The sequence below is a fragment of the Alexandromys fortis genome, unplaced genomic scaffold (assembly GCF_014885135.2).
Source record: "Alexandromys fortis isolate MF-2015 unplaced genomic scaffold, M_Fortis_MF-2015_v1.1 scaffold_48, whole genome shotgun sequence".
Classification (NCBI taxonomy): Eukaryota; Metazoa; Chordata; class Mammalia; order Rodentia; family Cricetidae; genus Alexandromys; species Alexandromys fortis.
This window is the reverse complement of record NW_026067947.1, coordinates 8,742,476-8,749,768: the sequence shown is the minus strand read 5'-3', so window position 1 is coordinate 8,749,768 and position 7,293 is coordinate 8,742,476.

The window sequence follows — 7,293 nt, the reverse complement described above, 5'->3', positions numbered from 1 at the left end:
GGGAAGAGGGGGAGGGAAATGGGAGGCTTGGAGGAGGCGCAAATTTTTTTTCCTATTCTCAATAAAAATAAAAATAAAAAAAATAAAAAAAAGAAATGAACTTGCTATGCAGTGAAAGATAAATCAGACTGAGAGAGCCATAATATCAGGCTGTAGACAATACTGTAGCATGTTTTCTTGGTGATTTATGTGCAAGGCCACAGCCCATTGTGAGTGGAGCCTTCCTTGGGCAAGTGGTCCTAGGTTCTATAATAAAGAAGGCTTAAGAAGCCATAGGGGGCAAGCCAGTATGCAAAATCTTCCATGGCCTCTATATCAATTGCTGCCTTTAAGTTTCTGTCCTGCTTGAGCTCCTGTCCTGATTTTCTTCAGTGATGAACTGTGCTATGGAAGTGCAAGCAAATAAACCCTTTCCTCCCCCCCAAAAAAAAAAAAATTACAACACCCTGTGTCAACCTCAGTGTACTGGATTTTGTTTTATTGATTACTTGTATCCTTATATACGTGCTAACTTCTGTAAATACAAAGCAATTACAGTAAGTGAACTGCTTTTACAGATTTTCTTCAAGATTGTCTTAGATATTCTAGGCTCTATGGTGTAACATATAATAATGCAATAAACTTGTTCAATTCTACTTTTTAAAATATTTTTCAGGACTTCTATTGGGACACATTGATTTTGTAAATTAACCTGAGGAGAATCAATACATTTATATTGACTCTTCTAACTCATGCTCAGGTCAGTTCTGTATGTCTTTTGTCCTTGCATCAATAGCACTTTATAGTTTTAAGCTTACATGCCTTTTTGAGTACTCTCTGTTTTAATGCTATAGAACTATACACTTTTCAATTTTCAAACTTACATTTTGACTGCATATATGTGCATTTACATATTAAAGTGAATTTATATGTGTGCCCCATCAAATTTCCTTTTTCTTTCTGTTCATTTCTTTGTACCTTATTTTTTCTTTTATTTTTATTATACTTTTTTTTACTTTTTTATTCTCTTCTATTATATATTCTTTCTCTGTTTTATTATAGTCTATTGATAAACAGTCTCAGAACAATGTTGATTAAGAATAAACTTTGCCTTGTTTCTTATGTGTTTGGTGAAAGTTTTGATTTTCACAATTAAAAATGATATTAGCTTTAAGGTAATTTGGAGGTATACAACATCATATAAAAGTTATATTTTTTTTCATTAACGAATGTTTTCCTTTATTTTAACAAATGCAGAGTTTTTTCAAGTGTTTCTCATCATCTATTGGCATTACATGAATTTTCAAAATACTCTGCTGAAGAAGAATGCTTAAAAGAAATTCCACACTAGCTCAGAATTGAGTAAAATAGAGGGTTATTTATCTATTGGGGGGGTAGTCTCACATATCACAATCCTCTGCTGGAACAGGGAACAGCAACCTAACCCCACAGCTGGAAAAGAGGCCGGACGCGTGCTTTACATCAGCGTATATAGTATAAGAAGGCACGCCCAAATGGGCAGGTGACTTAAAGGGTACTGCAGTAGGAATTCCTACAGCACTCTGCAATAGAATGATTAAAATATTTTGTATGATAATTTAGCTCTGCTTTTCCTACTTGATTATAATGTATTATCCCAGACTATAAATGTTGCCAATTCAATATGCTCATATTTTTGGGAGATTTTCTGTTTGTAAGTGATATTAGTTTGTAATTTTATCCAGCTTCCATACTTATTTCACTATGATATATACAAAATGTGTTTTAAAACATCTATTATAATAAATTAAATTAAAATATGTATTTTATATAAATAGGAATATGAATATATATATATAAAGTATATTCAAATATTTTATTTTCCAGTCAGTGAATCTAAATTGTTCAGACAGTTCTACTAATCTGGGCAAAGTGGCATTCCAATTATATCTTTGATAAATATTTTATAAAGGTTGCTGATGTAGCCACCCTGACTCTGAAAATAATATAAAGAGTAAGATAAACAAATCAAGTCACATGATGCTTGGGTCTTGAAGCAGCTTGGAAATTTGAAATGAAAGTATTTATTACAGATACTTTATTTTAAAACTCAAATCTCTAATTGTGTTTTTATAATTCTGTACCCCTCTGCAGAAGCACAAAACACCAGAAACAATGAGTACAAGCATCATTCTCAAACTTAGGACAACTGGCATCTTTTTGGTCAGAGTGAGAAGAGAATGTTTGCCTTTCCAAGGGATGTATAATAGTAGGAAATTGGATACACAAATGAAGAAATTGGTTTGTCATTAAATCAGTTTTCTGACACACTAATTGATTATGGTGTTTCTGTTCATGATGGTGGGTTCTGAAAAGGCAACTGAAATATAGGTCGTAGGACAGTAATATATTCCTGGAATCATTATTGCAAACGAAGTAAGTCATATAATCCAAACAGTTTTTTGGTGAGGGAAGGTGGTCTACCAAAAATATCTGCACATCTTGAATGACCAATTCCTCTTCAACTGTATTGTTTAAACCTCATAACAACTTACAAGTATCCCAATGGCACAAGTAACTTTAGTTAATCATCTTCTCACCTTTTTCAATAATAATAAACAAGGACTCTAAACACTAATTTTCTAAACCACAGTCTGATTTATAAGGAAAGAGTAATTGTAGTCACTTAGTAGAGAGAGAGAGAGAGAGAGAGAGAGAGAGAGAGAGATAATATGCCAATTTAAGGCCTTACATATAAGAAGACTCTCACCGACAACTTAAGCTACTTAGTATTTCACAATACAAACAGATATTAAGCATTTTAAACATCTTATACTATAAGATGTTTGTCTTTCCTAGTTCTTTCCAGAACTATAAATTAGATTTCACTACCAGAAATTTAATAAAGATGTTTATTTTCTTTAGCAATATGCCCTGTAGAACATTATAAGGAAAGCAAGTTAGTGATAGTAATATAATAAAGTTAGTGGTCATAAAAGGAGACCTTGTGATGATCAGAGAGATTTCTTCAAATGAGTAGATTGCTTTGAAATTTATGTGTTCTGTCAACCATTGACTTACCTTGTTCTTTGTCCATGGTTCATACAAAGCCCCCTTCAGGTGAGATGAAACAAGTACTGTGGGCAAACACAAATGACCTCCCAACATTATAAAATCTATTAGTGAGAGCAAATCTTAGAAACCATCCTTGGTAAAATTCTCATTTCATAATTCATGAAGAAAATCTAAAATGTGAATGATATTCTCATTTTATTAAACTAGTATATTAAGAATTTAAACACAGTGACGATTTCTGTAAAATTGACTCCTCCCTATCTCTTTATGCAACACCAATGAATACAGAAGCAATTGTCAGAATTAACTTTCACAATAGCCTTTGGGGAACAGGACCCAAGCACACATGTATGGGTATTCTTCTATTATTTTCTTTGTCTGGTGTGCGTTTTCCCCTCCAGCCCTGTGCTATGTACTGTCCATTGAAGAATCTCTACTTACCGGAGATAAAACTTGGCTTTTAAATTCTAGCCTTCTATGAATGTCTCAGGTGAAGCATAAGGTTTCTAACACTCTGCCATATAACCACATGGCAATAACATGCAGTTCTATGCTTTCATTGGATATCATCTTATTTTTTTTCAATTTGAGTATAATCTTCCTGAGAGATCAAGGATTACTTCTTCTTAAGCCTTGCTCTTTATGATATTCCCTATACACTAGAGGTAATTGGAAACTGACCTTTTATGATTAACTCCCAAAATAGTATAGGGTATAGAGTAATGAAATTAAAACAGTTATTTTGTATATTCTGAGTTTCATTTTTGGCTCAGGATGCAGGGGATTGATTTTTTCTCTTAATTGTCCCATTAGCCAAAATTTCTCCTCCAAAGATATAAAAGAGTCAACTGGTGGCTAATGAATGGCTTATTAATCAAAATAAACAAACATTTAAAATTATAATCTTTGGACATTTTTAATTAGAGCTCTTCAATGAAAAAAAACCCACATCTAACACATATTTCTACCTGCAAGAACTGTGAACTATTATTTGTCTTGCTTCAGTCTTATGACTATTATTTATTAATTGGTTTCTACTGCTTTCCACTGTTGGAATTAGGTCAGTCTAGCTTGCCCTTAAAAGCCCATCTATATCCAAGAATCATACTGATCATAAACCTTAGAATCATAACTTTGATACTGAACTTTTCTCCTAAACTTAATTTATTACACTACATCACTTCCCACCATTTTGGTTATCATCAATGCTGTTTATTTTCTTATTTTATGACACCAGCATGAAACACGACAATGGTAATTGACACTATGCTGAAAAAGAGAGAAAGTAATTATATTCTAGGATTTTTCTGAACTTGAGTAACGAAGCCAACATTTGAGTAAACAGTTCTTAGAAGTCATTTGTTGTAATCTCTATATTTCTGTCCTTCCTTTCTTGAATGCTCGCACATGTGTGTGTGTGTGCATCTTATATGTATGTATTGAAGTGCGTGTGGTATATACATGCATTGAGGTGTGTTTACTGTGCACAGCATCTGTATGTCTTCACATGTGCATGAGTGTGAGAACAAACAAACACACACAGAGTTATAAACACACATGTACACACACATAAATATGCCCATAAATGTGCATCCAAGGAGCCGATAACAAGAAATCACATTTTCTATTCTATTGGGGTTGAAATTTATCATCTGGAGTTCATCATTTTCAGACTTTTGTCCAGCATTCACTTGCAATCCTGTTATTTTCTGCTCCACAGCATGGGACCTCAAGTACACATGGCCACAGACAGCTTTTTACATGTGGTTCTGGTGATCTGAACTCAGTTCCTCAGGTTTCTGCTGCAAGTGTTTTTAATTACTCACTGAGTAATCTTCCTAGCTCCTAAAAACCTTCTTTCATGTATCAACTCTGTGATCAGCTTTTGACAATCATTGCTTGTTAGACTGAATGGCTTAACGTGTGAACAAATCTATCAGGACGCCAGCAGGGACAGATGATTTAACAAGTGAGTAGGAGTTTTGAGTATGATTAGACATCCTTTCATTACTATAGTACATTAATGCTCAGAGAATACAGTGCAAAGATGAGTCATTTCTCATAACATGATTGGGCATGGCAGGCCAGTGTCTGTTCCTTCCTTACATCCATCTCTGGCAATCCGTCCACATTTCTACCTTATATCTATCTTTAGTCAAAACATTCACAATGATTTTATGTCTTTTCAATCTTTTTCTGTTTTATATTTAGTGAAAGTGTTTCTGTTGGACCTTAATTTCAAACTTTAAGCTCTCAAGACAGATGAGCAGTTGAACAATATGATCTGCTAACAAACATGCTGCTAGCTAGGGAGTCACCATGGAAACCATCTAAGACAAAGATCAGGAAGATGAACAACTCCGAGTTAATTTCTTCTCAGTGTTGTGGCATTTGGTTCATTGATTCACGTGTTGTGGTTTCTCTCTAAGGAATCCACAGAGAAACAGAAGTTTCTCACTAACATGATTTATTACTCATTACAGAATAAAATTCAGAGCAAGTGACACCAAGACAAAACCTGTTTATACATAAGGAAAAATGAAAACCACAGTGCCATAAATACGCTAAAAATTCACTTCTAATTACATGACAATAGATGACCAAAAGTTGATCTTCCCTGTTTTTACTCTCCAACCCTGGTCATTATCGAGTAGCAATGAGTTTTACCATTTTCGATGATGGGTCCTGGGATTTCAAAGCATAACTTTTCACAAGATCAAGGACCACTGTTTGAGTCTTAAACAGTTTCTGAAAATGTACATATTTTTGTTGTTAAATCAAGCTTCAAAGTGTTCTAGTTTATATCTAAATTATATGAAATGCAATCAAGAGTAATAGTAACAATATTAAGGTAAAATTATAAGAAATTTCCTTTTGATTCAAAACTTGAGAAATTCCATACAATATAATGGATTAATAAAAAACAGTTGATCAGAAAGAGACTGCCAAAATGCATCTGGTCCAGATGGAAGATTCAGCTTGTTTTTCATCAGTGTCTAATCTTTCTAAACAAATGACTGCATACTTTCTCAAGGAAGCTCTGCAGAAAAGAAATGACAAAAGCTTATTTGATATTCCTTACCTGGACTTTACCACCTGACATATTACATGTCCTCTTTATCCTACCCCCCTCTCTTGTAACTCATCTCTCCCTAGGTAATAAACATGAAATGAAATTTTAAATCATCCCCTATATGTTTAAGAAACATTGCTCACATACCTGGATGGCTGCATCTTGATAGAATCACATTTGTAATAAATCATTGCTATTGTTTTATTTGTAGCCATAAAGGATTCATTTTTTAGGTCCTTAAGATGACTCTTTCTTGAACATGAGGATTGAAATTGGAAATTGCTTTCATATGTAAGTTTCATAGAAAATGCTAAGGGCAAAATTTATACGGGTCTTTGAAATATACAAATTATTTCACTTGCATTATTTCATTAGATCTACAACATCAACCCTGTTAATTAGGCAGAGAATGAAATGTTCATTTGCATTTCCATGATTATGTGAGCTAGCGTGTTTATGAGAACTACTGTGCCTGGTAAATAAGCAAAATTGAAAATACTGGACCCCAGGGCTGGCAAGATGGCTCAGTCAATAGAGTGCTTGTTGTACAAGAGTAAGAATCTGGGTTTTGATCCCTACCATCAAGTCTTAAAAGCCTGCTTCTTTTACTAAACTAAGTATATCACATAGACAATATCACTGCTCTCAAATATACTATCAATAATACAACCTAAAGTGAGAATACATCACAAGCAACCATTATAAATTTGAACTCTATCTTTATGAATACAGACATTTGAATTTTTATTACCACATTTATTCTTCTAGGAGGTATTCTGAAGAGGTTGTTGTTTAGACCCACATGTTATCCCTCATTCATCCAACTTTCAAGTACCTCAAATGCTGACTGAGCACCAAGCACATGCAGAAATCACTCAAGATATTCCACCTGCAAGTCTTTCCTAGGCTATGCATGTAAACCTCACTACTGTGGATACTGTTTGGCTGCATCTTATTCACCAAATTTCATATGCTAGAAGGATTAGTCTCCAGGGTGGCAGTGTTGGGAGATGGTGCAGAACCTCCAAGAAGTAGAACCTAGAGGAAGGTCTTCAGTTACTAATAGTGAAATCAGGAAGTTTCAGAAATGATGAAGGTATGCTTCGTGGAGCTCTTCAACTCTCAAATGAGTGTGATTTCAGAGAAACCCTTTGATGGAGGAAGGTCATTGGCTAATAAAGAAACTT